General features: G+C 40.4%; 1 long non-coding RNA gene across 1 annotated transcript in view; it reads left to right on the top strand.

Annotated features, from left to right (window-relative positions):
* Positions 1-2,330: 2,330 nt before the first annotated feature.
* Positions 2,331-14,405, top strand: part of LOC123328611 — a 28,240-nt gene continuing 16,165 nt past the window's right edge. The window contains exons 1-2 of the long non-coding RNA XR_006543539.2: positions 2,331-3,412; positions 3,778-3,872. This is a non-coding gene — a long non-coding RNA (uncharacterized LOC123328611). The remainder of the gene's footprint in view (positions 3,413-3,777; positions 3,873-14,405) is intronic.

Below are 14,405 nucleotides of genomic sequence, written 5' to 3'. Positions count from 1 at the left end.
AAAGTCACCCACTCACTTTATCCCTGCATTCCATCATTCTTACATCTGTACATTCAGTCACTAAATGCTTTATTTTTCAAATATTTACCTGTGCTAGTCATTTTTCTAAGTGTTGGGAGAGGGGTGATAAAATTTAAAGAAGAGGCAATCTATTAACTCAAGAAGCTGACAGTCTGATAAGAAAATTAAGACACTGGCACAGGCTATAAAGTAGAGAATTGTGAGTCATGAGAGAGACCCTGATAAAGGATTGTGGGAAGTTAAAGGGCGAAAAGAGAAAATGTCCACTGGAAGGCTCCAGGGAGAGTTTCATGAAGGCAGTGGGATTTAGGCTGGAGCAAGGAGAGAAAGGAGTTGTTTAGTCACTAAATCATGTCTGACTCTTCATGATCTTATGGCCTGTAGTCATCCAGGATCCACTGTCCATGGGATTTCCCAGGCAAGGATACTGGGGTGGGTTGCCATTTCCCTCTCCAGGGGATATCCTTGGCCCAGGGATTGAACCACATCTCCTGCTTGGCAGGTGGATTCTTTATCACTGAGCCACCTGGGAAAACATAGAGAAAGGAGAGACAGTGGATAGTCTCTGAGGAAGGCGTGGATATAGGGCAGTATGAGGCAGGCTCGAGGACTGGGAAATCCTTCATGTTCCTGAAACCCACAGTCCCTGGAGAAGAATAAATGTAGACAACGTGAAAAACTGGCTGAGGCCATATCTTGAAGGTCTTTATGTGCCCGGCAAAGACCTACTCAGTATGTTGAAGGCTTTCTAAACAGGCAAACAGAACCCAAGGAAGATTTATCTAAAACCTTGTGTATATTGATAGGGTGTGGGACGTGGGGTGTCTGAAAAGATGCAGGTAAGAGATAATAAAAATGTCAACTGGAGTATTTGGAAGGGAAAACAGGGTAGATAGGGCAGATTTACAACAGCTGGATCGATAAGGTTTCAGAGTTGATGTGTTGTTATAAAAGGGATGAGATGGGCTTTAGGATGAACTTCATTTTTTTCTCACTCTTGGAACCTCCTGGAGTAAGTCACAACTTCTCAGGCTTCCTCTTCTTCCTCCCCGGCATGTACCTGAACACGTGTTAATAAAGGCAACACGGGAAGGAGGGCTCACCTATTTCCTTCCCGGCTGTGAAGAGGCTCAGATGAGGTCATACGTGTGGAAATATTTCATAAAGTTTGTAAAACCCACTGAAGTTCATGAGGGCTATTTAAGTTACTACCTGGATGTGTGGGACAAAGAGAAGGGAAGGGTCTTAGATGAACATTGGGTTTCTGAACAGAAATGCCTCTGCAGGTAGAAAATAAAGGGAAAGAGGATGGAAAAGAGGTCATCACTCACTCTATAGCTCAACAGAAACTCCAGGAGGATCAAAGATGTGACAGGAAACGAAACCACTGAGGACATTTTATAATGTAGTGGCTGAGAAACTTGAAGAACTCCAGTGAAGCTAGAAACCAAAAAGGGAAATATCAACAAAATTGGCTGCCTTAGAAGTTACAACTTCTATATGAAAAAATGTAATAATAAGATTGGAAGAAAAATAGCCATCAGGGAAACTGGTTTATCAATTATATAACTGACATTGATTTGATTTTTAAATACATAAAGAGCATTACAGAATAATTAAGAATATAAATGAGTAGCCATTAGAAAAATAGGTGAAGAATGTAATTTATAAAATAGAAATACAAATTAATATATACTTTATATAAAAGAAAACTAATCCTAATTAAAGGTACTCAAATAAAATAAGGTATTTTTTTTTACCTACTGCTAAATTGGCGATTCAGTTAAAAAGATTGAAAATATTCTTTTAAGAAGAGTTGGAAAATTATTGCTCTCATATACTACTGGAGTGGGAATTAAATATAAATAATGACATATTTTCTGATGTTTGATTTGGTATGTATCCTTTGACCTACCAAACCCACTTCTGGAAATTTATACTAAGATAAATATGCAAATGTAAAAATCTAAGTGAATAAAGAAGTTTACTTAATTATTGTTTAAATCAGCAAAAAATAGAAGCAGTGAAATATATAATAGATTAGGTAAATTGTGATATACCTAAAATTTTTTTGTTACTAAAATTGATAACATCAGATCAGATCAGATCAGTCACTCAGTCGTGTCCAACTCTTTGTGACCCCATGAATTGCAGCATGCCAGGCTTCCCTGTCCATCACCAACTCCCAGAGTTCACTCAGACTCACGTCCACCGAGTCAGTGATGCCATCCAGCCATCTCATCCTCTGTCGTCCCCTTCTCCTCCTGCCCCCAATACCTCCCAGCACCAGGGTCTTTTCCAATGAATCAACTCTTCGCATGAGGTGGCCAAAGTACTGGAGTTTCAGCTTTAGCATCATTCCTTCCAAAGAAATCCCAGGGCTGATCTCCTTCAGAATGAAGTGGTTGGATCTCCTTAGACCCTTATTTATTGAAATGTAAAGCTGTTAGCATATTATTGAAAGAAGTTTGGTACTATCCCCTTTATTCAAAATATTACATATATATACTTATTTATACAAGATATGTCTAGAGAGATATACGTTAGAAGGTTAGCAGTGTTTTTCTCTGGATCATAAGATTTCCCATGCATTGTTCTGTATTGCTTCAGTTTTTAGACTTTTTAAAACATTGTTGCCAAAACAATCACATTTCCAAGTGAAATATGTAAAATAAATTGAGAAAAGCAACCAAAGAGGGAGAGAGAAGAGAAAAATGGGAATAAGAGAAAGTTGTATTCAAATGAAGCTGTGGAATTTTATTTCGCAGAGGGACTGAGTGATGACACAGAGGGGTCAAGTCACTGGGGAGAAAAAAGAAAGCTTCTTACAATTTTCAAGACAAAAGGTCACACCACACAGTGCAGGGCAGCATGAGGAAACGCCAGGCTTAGTCCAGAGGCAGTGGGGAGAAAGCATAGCCCAGAGCATTTATTGGGTTTTCTGTGGCTAGAGCAGGCCAGGGGAAACAGTTCAGGATTCGCTGTAGGGATAATGTTGGTGGGCTGTGGGATACAGCAGTGGTTATCTGGTGCCTGGCCCTGTGTTGATTTAGGGCAGAGGGAATATTTGCTTGGTGTGTGAAAGTGAAATGAAGGAGGTGGCTGGGTGTATGGGCATGAAATTGGTTGGTTTGCATGTGAAAAATGTGTTTGCAGGCAAGTTGCTTTTTATCTCTAGGAATTAGCCAACCCTGGGAGGGGCTGTCAAAACATCATAAAATTTAAAACCATGATTAATGCAGGAGGGATAGAATGGAAGAAAGGAGAGATAATGGAAGAAAGGAGAGAGAATAGTTATTTGGGCAAGGCCTTTTGAAGGTGGAGGTGATGGTCTGAGGATTACTGGAGGGTCTTGTTATGCCCTGAAGGAGAAGCGGTGCTTCCTTTAAAGGTGAAGTGATGCTTGAGAAGCCACACAAATGTCTGCTATATATAGAAAGAATCAAAAGAAACTCAACCTTGATGGCTTCAGTCTTGGTGAAAAAGTAGTCTAAATTACTCCTTGAAATTTACTGGGATAGAGTTTGGTAAAGAATTTTAAAAGAATTGGAGCAATTTTAAATGACTCTTGGAGAAAATTCTGTATGTGACTTTCTATGTGTGAGTAAAACAATAGCCATTGAGGTCGTTCTCTGGTTATCATCGTCAGGCACAGAAGGAAGCATAAGCTTGACTTAGGATATTTGCTAGTGGAATAGAGTTTTTCAGCCTAATTCTTAAAGTTCAAATCCTTGAACCAACCCATTTCTGTACCAGGACGTGGCTTCCTTGGGAGACCAGCAGATGATACAAGAACCTATGTTGACTGCAATACGGACCACTCTCCACCATCATGGTTGACTTTGAATCAGGTGAGAAGACTCCTGGGATACTCCTTCCATTCTCTTTCTTGCTAACAGGAAGACTCACCCCTCTATGCACCAAGCCCTCCTCCTATGCATGCACATTAGAAAATGATTAATAACTGGAGCTTCCTTGGTGGCTCAGATGGTAAAGAATCTGCCTGCAATACAGGAGACCCAGGTTCGATCCCTGAGTCAAGAAGATCCCCTGGAGAAGGGAAAGGCTGCCCACTCCAGTATTCTTGCTTGCTGGAAGACTCATTCCTCTACCCCTGGACTCCTCGTCCTATGTATGATTAGAAACTACTTCCCTCCCAATCCCTGACATGGCATAAGAAAGAGATGAAAAAACGCCTAAGATGTTGTCTTATGACTTTCCCCAAGATTTCATATCTTGAACATTTTCATAGCTCTCTTTGTTTGAATCCTTCTCCTTAATGAAATTAAGAGCAACCTGGGAAGTACATTTGCTAGTGAGTGATGTCATTCTTTATTTTAATAGAGCTTTACGATGTGCAGTGCAGTATAGAAGGCAACCTGATTATCACTGCTTTTTCTCTTTATGCGTGGTTGAGTAACTGGTTGAGTAAGTGCTTGAGTGAGGGCAGATGAAGGAGAGAAACATGAAACAGCTCCCAGATGTCAGTTGATTCCACATGACAGAGCCTGGCTGTGTGAGGCGATAAGTGTGTTCTGTGGACATCAGGCTGAGCTGTGCCAATATGAGCATGTTTGGAAAAACAACAAGCCAGCGTGGTCATTTCTCTGGGCCTTGTCTTCCTTTCTTCCAACCAAGCTGCATTCTTTACTCCTGGTCTGGAGGCTATTTACAGTACATCCCAGGGAGCCAGCCCATGGCACTGACTCTACTTTCCTTTGGAAATATTAGAATTTGTCTCCTGAGGGAGTCAGAAGGATTGTTTGTTAGTTTAAAAATAAGTCATACGTTTGATTGTGATTGTGCAAGACTCTCTCCTCCTCCATGAAGTGTCCATTTCGGGGCTGGTGGAAAGGAAGATGTCCACAGGGAGACTGAAGGCAGGACTGCTATCTAAGGGGGATGCTGTGTCTTATCTAGAGATAAAAGAGCCAAGAAGAGAAGTAATAACACTGCAGGGACTGCCTGCAGTGGAACTGATGCTTTTTACCAGGAAATGGAAGTCAAAAGGGAACAGAATTACACATTAGTGGGAGAGGATTAATACCCAGACCAACTTTTCCCATTGCTTCTCTAGTGGATTCTTTGAAATAAAAAGGGCAGGACAAAAAAAAAGGAGTTGTACAATAGCTGTAACATCTAAAACAGAGATTTCAAAAGTCCCGGCCTACTTTAATAACCTTCCCATTTTTCGTCAAGTCGTCTAGGCTCCAGCCTGGACCTTCACTTTATATGAAAAATAGTTTTTATCTGAATCACACAGAAGACTCTCTCTTTTCTCCAACCACACATTTTAGATGGATAATCTTGTTCATTCCCATAGCCCACCACACGTAGGAGGACATAAACATGCTGTGTAGCCTATAAACTCAGCCTTTCTTCTGAGTTCTTATCCTTTCTACAGAGCTGCACCTTGTCTCAGAGATGCCGACAGCACAGTGTTTCCAAAGCAAAATCACCCTGTTCTCCCAAAACCAGGATCTCCTCATTACTGATGTGTTAGTCAGTGGTCATAATACCCAGTATTTTGAACTAGAAGGAAAAACAAAACAAAAAACCTGCAGCACTATCAGAGTTCCTGTCCTGGAGTTTCGGCTGTATCAGGTTTCTTTGAGAAAGAGTAAGATATACATCTCGGCCTGGACTAATGAGCTACCAAAGTCACAGATCTGTGCGTGTCGTCTTTAATATCTTGTGTGCCCACTAAGGGCACTCAATGCCTTTGGCTGCTGCCTCCTACTTGGAACTCCATCCTTCATTCCTGTAACCGCCTATTCTTTATTCATTCTTTTTGTCAGTTTCTTGCCTTGGCTCTTCCTCCTTGTTCCCTATAGCAGTGTTATTCCTTAATAAAGGTATTATCCAATCTACACTATTCTTTCCATTAGAGTCCTAACTATCATCCTGAGAACTTCTTAGTCCGTAGATCAGGGATTTGTAATTTCCTAGAAGCTCTCCAAGTAGTCTAGCACCATTTGTCTATAATTTGTGGATAAACAAGGGGAAAGCCTGGCTAGATGTTTACCAGCCCTACCTCCTCTACTGTTTCACAGCTTTGTGCAGCCGTACGTCTGAGTTCTAGCCATCAAGTGGAAGGCCCATACAAACCTTCCACTGGTACCTCTCCATGCTCTTTTCCTCTTCCAGTTGGCTGAGTCAGTATCATGGAAAATTGTCAAGTCATGTGCTAAAATGGCAGAGGCTCCATCATCCTAAATCATTAACATCCTGCACAGGCAAGGGTTTCTATGCTGACTTTTTTACTCTTTCCAGTACTGTCCCCTCCAAGAAACAAACTTATATTGTTCCAAGCCATTGAAATCTGGGGGCTGTTTGTTATAGCAGCTGACGTTTCACTAACACAGTCAGCTGAAAGGTGATGGTAAATCAGCCATTTCCATGGTAGATCTCAAGCATATCTGACTACTCTGTCTCCTGGTTTCCTAGTCACTGTAATATTGCTTAGTCCAGGGGTTATTAAACTTTTCTTATACCACAGATACCTTTGGCAGCCTGTTGAATCCTATGAATAACTTTTAGAAGAAAAAAATTAAATGTTTAAAATAAGCCATATATAAAAGCAAAAGACCACAAAATAAACTAACTTAATTTAAATAGCTACAATAATCTTTAAAAATTAAAATATATGGTATTGGCATTAACGTATTCAATAGCAAAACAATACATTTAGAACATAAGCAAGTTAGAAGTGTATTTTATTTTTTATAAGCTTATTAGTATGAGGTCCAATTCAAGGCCACTGTTTCTTTCCTCAAATAAAGATATTGAACTATGGGGTGGTTTTGTCAAGGCAACACATGTGTCATGCTGGATGTTTAGTCAATGTTGATTTTTTGTTTCGATGGTTACAAGTGTAGAGATCCCAATTCACAAAGATATATTGAGGTATTTAGAGTAAAGGCTGCCATCGATGGTATTACAAGGCCAGGATAGTCTATCAAGGAATACCAGAAATCTCCATGGATTTTTGAGTTACACTCCAACGTTTCACGATTTTAGTTTTGTGATCAATGAGCTCATATTTGGCTATGATACCATCTTTGATACCATTTATATCAGAAACCATTCAGTAACACATCATGAAAATGACTCATCCCTTTCCACATATTGATCAACAAACCATTGTAGAGACAGAATGTATTGCAGATGTCTGGGAAACCAGTAGTTGGTGGCTGATGACGCCTGGCTGTGGGTTGCGTGAGAGTCATCTGGCAACATTACATGGGAAGAATGTGATCATGTGTGATCTACATTTAGGATAATAACAACTATTAAGTTTAAAAGAATTCTGAAATGTTTGTAATAACTGTCATGCAACTGGGCAGTATCCTATTTCTATTGGTGAAAAGTCACAAATATTGCTAATACTCCTGTGGTTTACTGTCTACACTTATAATGCAAAGACATGCTACAATTCAGTTAAAGTTATTGGGAATAAAAAGTGAGACTTTTTCTCAACCAAGTTCTAGAACCCAAGGAAACCGTGGGGAGAACCGTGGATTCAGGTAGAAACCTCTGTTCCAGACCTTTAAGACACTCTTGTGTTGGTGTAGAACGCTCCCTTCTTGTCAAAAGTGTAGACTGTGCATGCATACATGGCCTTTCTGCAGCCAAGTTTATGTCCAAAGTGAGGAAATAGCTCCCTCCTTCCTTTCTTTTAGCTCAAGTGGCTTCTTACTTTTTCCCTGCCCTTGCTGCTGTTGCTGCTAAGTTGCCTCAGTTGTGTCCGAATCTGTGCGACCCCATAGATGGTAGCCCACCAGGCTCCCCTGTTCCTGGGATTCTCCAGGCAAGAACACGAGTGGGTTGCCATTTCCTTCTCCAATGCATGAAAGTGAAAAGTGAAAGTGAAGTCGCTCAGTCATGTCCGACTCTTAGCGACCCCATGGAGTGCCACCAGTCTCCTCCGTCCATGGGATTTTCCAGACAAGAGTACTGGAGTTGGGTGCCATCACCTTCTCTGTCCCTGCCATTTACTCTGTGGCAAAAACCCACACCAGAGGGACATTGCGTGCTCTAGGCCAGAACACACACACACTCTAGTTTAGCCAAGCATGTCTTTTCAGTGGTGAGTCTAGGGAACCTTCTTCAAGAGTCTTTCTATTCCATTTCTTCCCTGAAACACTCTTGTTTTCTCATATTTTATGAGCACCATATAAAGCATATGTTACTATATAAAAGTGAAATGGAATTAACCTATATAGATACAAAAAATACAAATAAGCACATGTGTTTCCCATGTTTATCCTTCTTAGGGTAATTGCCCTAAACATTAGTCAGTGTACATGCACACACACACAGAGTAATTTGGTATTGTCAGCAAGTCAGATTGCTCATGGAAAATATCCACTAGATTATGAGCTTCAGGAGGAATGGAACTCAGTCTTAAATATCCGTGAACCTCTGGTTCCTGTCTCAGTGAATGACACAGAGCATGGCCTCAGCAAATGTTTGTCAAAGAGAAATAAAGCCTGCTAGTTTAGAAATTATTTCAAAATATCTTGGATAGTTTTATTTATATATATATATCTGAAATAATTGGCACAAGTTTTTAAACCGAAGTAGAATTAGTTGATTGTGACATAGCTGTTCGGTAATACTGTATCCTTGGGAAAGTTACTGGAACTCTCTGTGGTTCACTTAAGTCATTGATAAAATAAGGATAATATCTTCTCCTTAGAATTATGACTAGCTCATAACAAAGATGTAAAGAATAATGCTTGGCACAGAGTATGTACTCTGTAAACATCAGCTATATGATTATTACCAGAAATTGCAGTACCCCTGATAGTAATTTTGTTATTATTAGAAGTGCCAAAGAGTATTGAAATGATCAGAAATTAATGTTCTGCAATAAGTTCTAGATATTATTGCTTATTAAGATCTTATGTTTGTTTTTTTTATTAAAGTATAATTGATATATATCATATTAGTTTCAGGTATATATCACAGTTACTTGATATTTACACTCATTTTAAACTGGTCACTGTGATAAGTCTAGATACCACCTCTCGCCACACAAAATTATTATATTATTGACTGTATTCCCTATACCACACATTTTATCCCCATGACATTTGTGTTTTACCTGGAAGTTTGTAGCTATTCATCTTTTTTACCTACTTTGACTCTCTTCTAGGCTTACTCAGGTTATCAAAACTGACAAAATTTATTTTATGGCTGAATAATAGCCTCTAGAGGGAATAAGTTAGATTAAACAATTACTGTGTGATTTCACTTATATGTAAACTCTAAAAAACCAAAACAAATAAATAAGCAAAGCAGTAAGATAGACACAAAGAAGAAACTGGTTGTGACCAGAGGGGAGGGGGTTGGATAAGAAAATATGGTATGTATATATATATATATAGAGAGAGAGAGAGAGAGAGAGACCACACATATATATACCTGAAAGTAATATGATGTATATCAATTATACTTTAGTGAAAAATAAACACAAGGTCTTAATAATAATAAGATCTAGAACATATTGTAGAACATTAATTTCTGAGCCTTTCAACACTCCTTGTCACTTCTAATAGTGATAAAATTACTGCTATGAATACTGAAATTTCTAGTAATAATCATACAGCTGATGTTTACAGAGTACATACTATGTGCCAAGCATTGTTCTCTAAATCCTTGTTATGAGCTAGTCATAATTCTAAGGAGAAGATATTATTGTCTTTATTTTACCAATGAGTTAAGTGAACCACAGAGAGTTTAAGTAATTTTTCCAAGGTTACAGTAGTACCAAAAGGCTATGTTGCATTCAACAAACTCTCTTGAGTTTAAAAAACGTGTGCCAATTATTTCAGATATATAACTATCCAAGATATTTTGAAATAATTTCTAACCTAGTAGGCTTAAATTCTCTTTGACAAACATTTGCTGAGGCCATGCTCTGTGTCATTCCCTGAGACAGGAACCAGAGGTTCATGGATGTTAAGACTGAGTTCCATTCCCCCCGAAGCTCATAATCTAGTGGATATTTTCCATGAGCAGCCTGACTTGTGTTGATACCAAATTACCTTTTATGTGTGTGTGTGTGTACACTAACCAATGTTTAGGGCAATTATCCTAAGAAGAGTAAACATAGAAAGCACATGAACTTTTTTGTATTTTTTATATCTATATAGTAACCTATGCTTTATTTGGTACTCATGAAAATATGAGAAAACAAGACTGCTTTTTTGTTGGTGGGAATGTAAATTGACACAGCAACTATGGAAAACAGTATGGAGATTCTCAAAAAAAATGAAAATAGGACTACCATGGGATCCAGTAATTTCACTTCTGGGTATTTAGCTAAAGAAAACAAAAACACTAACTCTTGTATCTGCTTTGAACATTGCTTTGTCCTTCAGCTTCATTGCCAGTCAGTCAACCAACCAGCACTCTGCGTTACTTCTTACCCTGAAATTTCCCCTCTATATTTCATTCTATAATTGACTCTCAACCTGGAATCAAGATAATGCAAGACTGCTTGTATTAAATAGTACTAAACAGATGGGTCCATGTGTCCCACAGGGGTTTTTCACGGTGGCTTAGACGGTAAAACATCTGCCTGCAATTCCAGAGACCTGGGTTCAATTCCTGGGTCTGGAAGATTCTCTAGGGAAGGAAATGGCAGCCCATTCCAGGATTCTTACCTAGAGAACTTCTGGCTACAGTCTGTGGCATTGCAAAGGGTTGGACATGACTGAGTGACTGACACATACACACACACACACACATGCACACACATGTGTCCCATAAATGCATCCATTTTCTTGATTGACTTTTATGATAACTATATCTATATTTTTGGAAGGATTCATTTTCTGGATAAATGGATATATCCACTTAATAAGTAAAGCATAGCTGTGTGTTTGCATGTAGACTAGCATCACTTTTCTTTTATTTCCTTTATCATGATGATGTTTTCCATCCTCAACCCTGGTCATAAGGCAACGAATTCTCTCAAAGCACCACAAGCTCATGGTTGGAAAATGGCAAACTGCTTGATTTTAGGGTCAGTGACTACTTCAGTATTCTATGATTTATGTACTTGACCAATTCCAGGCCTCAGGTATATTTAGAGATGAGGGGAATTGGCTAGACACCACAAAGGCATTTCTTCTCATGCTTTGCATTCCAACAAATAAAACAAAGGATGATATTTTTTCCTGTCAACACATGCACTTGGTTAATGTGATTTCCACCCTTGCTGATGGGCAGGGCAGGGCCGTGGCTCTGCCACACCGGTGGACATGAATTCAGCTCCCGCTTCAGTGGAGGAACAAATTCCAGAATGTTCATCTCTGCAGGTGGTTGTGTCATTCTTGATGTATTTCCTGCTGTCCAACCAGTTGGTATTATGAAGTTTATAAATCTAATGCTATGGTGGAGACAAGTTGGATGGAAGATTTTGTGCTTAGGAAGAATATGCCTATGGGGCTTTAAGCAGAACAGTATTAAGTTGTTTGTGTCACTGTTTTATGGTTCTGGACAGTCTGTTCTAGCTGGACAAAATGTCAAGATTTATGGTAACATCAGGCTAAAGAATGGTGCATTTTTAACATGCTCTCATGTCACCTTCCAGCTGAGGGAGACTTAGCATGATTCCTATTGCTTTGGCTGAACCGGTTTCCCTTCTGGCTTCTTTAAAAAAATAAAATAAAATTGGCCACTCCAGGTGGCATGTCAGTGCAGGAGACATAAAGAGATACGGGTTCGATCCCTGGGTCAGGAAGATCCCCTGGAGGAGGGCATGGCAGCCCATTCCAACATTTTTGTCTGGAGAATTCCATTGACAGAAGAGCCTGGTGGGCTCCGTCCATAGCGTTTCACAGTGTCAGACACGACTGAACGACTAAGTACAGGTGACATGTAGGATCTTATGTTCCTGGTCAGAGATTGAACCCATACCCCTTTCAGTGGAAGGCTAGAGTATTAAAGACTGGACCACCAAGGAAACTCAGAGTATTAAAGACTGGACCCCTACTAGCTTCTTGAGTGGGTTTGAGTCTTGGGAAGAAGAGTCTTCCCAGGATAGTACTTGGCTGTCTTAAGGCAAATCAATAGTATGGCCAGATAAGCAGACACCATGGCAACAAGAGCATCTTCTTTGGAGAAGGGTGGTACAATGGGAAGTTTAAGAGATATGGAGGGAAGAATGTTGACCTCTGGTTTCATCACTGCACAAACCATGTCATCCACCTTGAGCAGGGGCCAGGACTTCTCTGGGCATCATCATGGCTACCATGGAAGCACACGCTCAGATTCCCTCAAAAAGGAAGTTTCCAATGGGGGCTGCACACTCAGGTTCCACCACAGCCTTCTTGCCAATGCCACACTCTTGCAGGGATACTCACAGAAAACATCTGAACATATTAGGGTCTTCCTGCCCAACACAGGACTCCTCTCCTATGAGCAGAAGGTGCCCAGGGGCTCCCCTCACTGCCCAGCACACCCAGCTGCACTGGAGTCCGAAGTTCTTCCTACTCAACCCACCATCATCTTCTCTCTTCTGTCAAAAGTATCAGAACAGCATCGCACTCTGCAGAAGCCCCTGCCTGCTGCTGTTCCTTCTCCCCTTTTTCTTCACTGGAATTTTCTCCCAGAAATCTCTTGAGTACCTATTCCTATCTTGGCTCTTGATTCTCAGAGGACCTGAATTAACACAGTCAGGGTGTAGACTCATGTTATTTTGGCTTACACTGTACATTTCCCTCTTCTTGTAGAAATGCAGTCCCCACAGAAACCCAACCACCTTACTGTAGAACCGTTCTTCTTCAACCCCAAACACGGGGTATGGTGGACTGTCAAGGAGGCAGCCTGCCTCCTTGTTCTGCTGCCATGGGTGGCCACATAAGTTATGTGTTCATCTCCGTGGTCACAGTGATTCAGATGGGCTGGTGGTTAAATGTGTCCAGAGTCCTCTCCTGGGATATGTCACCCTGACACTGAGAGAGACAGTTCCTCTCCTTCCTATTAGAGATGAGTTAAGGGCATGAACCTAATGTCTGATAACCATGCATGTTACCAAAGGAAAGAGAAGGAAACCAATGTTCAGAAAGAAGCAGAAGTAAGAGTCTCAGGGTACAGGGTTCCCAGGCAGGAGATTCTCAGAACTGCCTTCTTCCTGCCACTTTTCCTTTGGGTCTGAAATCTACTCCAGAAATCTCCTCCATTCCCTGTCTTTTTTTTTTTTTTTCTCCCAATTTCAGTTAAAAATTAAATTACAACTGAAAATTAAGTTGACATTGAATTGGGTTCTGTCATTGATACTTGAAATCATTTTCATTAATAGATTCAGTTTCTAATAAGTGGATTCAATAAGCCTGTTCTATAAACTGTAACTGCTCCTGCTTTGGAAATGGAATGAAATCTGGATTAGTAGGAAATTCAGCCAAGTGCCCGTCATAGAACAGGCATCCATCAGTACTTTTTGAATGAAGCTGCAAAAAAGTAAGAATATTAGAGTTTATGCTCAGGAATAAGGATATAATTCTCAAGTCCTAATAGTGCCTTGCACATCATTGGCGCTCAGTTACTATTCTGTGAAACTAAGCTAGGAATATGAAAGAACGTGGACTCACTGCATGTTTGTTTCACCAGATTTTCTGTGCATTTGAACGACAAGTCAGGGTACCTGGGAGTAGCATCCTTTCTGAGACTGGGATCCATCTTCTCCTTCCAAGTCAGAACTCACCAGCTGGAAATCAGTGGCAGAGGGAAGAATAGTGGGGAAAGGGACTTAGAGATATTTAGAGGGAGTGACAAGAGGCAAAGAGAAATAATCCTATGGATGGTAGAGAGCAGGGCATCTGAGCTGGTGACCCATGGCCTTTTCCTTTGTTTCAAGGAAAGGAGCCTATCTCCAGGGCCAGACTGAGGTTCTCCCCATAGACCAACAATTTGGCTCCCCATTAAGCCAATATTTTTTAAATATTTGTTCAACACTTACTTAGTGAAGGTGAACTGGAGTCAACAAGGAATTCTGCTGCAGGTGATCATTTCCAGGACACTGCCTGGTTCCAAATAAAATCTATCTACAACATGATCAGTATATCAGAGGTCCCATGGGGAGGTAAACTGGCACCATGTTTGTAACTTTGTTGGTGTTAGTATGTCTTCTGGGTGGGAAATATGATACTAATCTGTGGGTTAATTAGGTTCTGCTCATCCCAAGGAGTAATAATTGGACAGGAGGCCCGGAGGACACATTTCCCAGACTGGTGCTAGAAGACAGACCAGGGCAGAGGAATTGGTAGTCTGGGGAGAGTGCGGTCAGTAGAGCCAGTTTCTTGATGTGTATAGTATATCTTGAGCTTCTCTGTTGGCTCAGACAGGAAAGAATCTGCCAGAAATGCAGGAGA

Source organism: Bubalus bubalis, chromosome 12 (genome assembly GCF_019923935.1).
Source record: "Bubalus bubalis isolate 160015118507 breed Murrah chromosome 12, NDDB_SH_1, whole genome shotgun sequence".
In the NCBI taxonomy this organism is placed as follows: Eukaryota; Metazoa; Chordata; class Mammalia; order Artiodactyla; family Bovidae; genus Bubalus; species Bubalus bubalis.
Note: the sequence above shows the minus strand (reverse complement) of the source record. Positions and strands in the feature narration are given on the sequence as shown.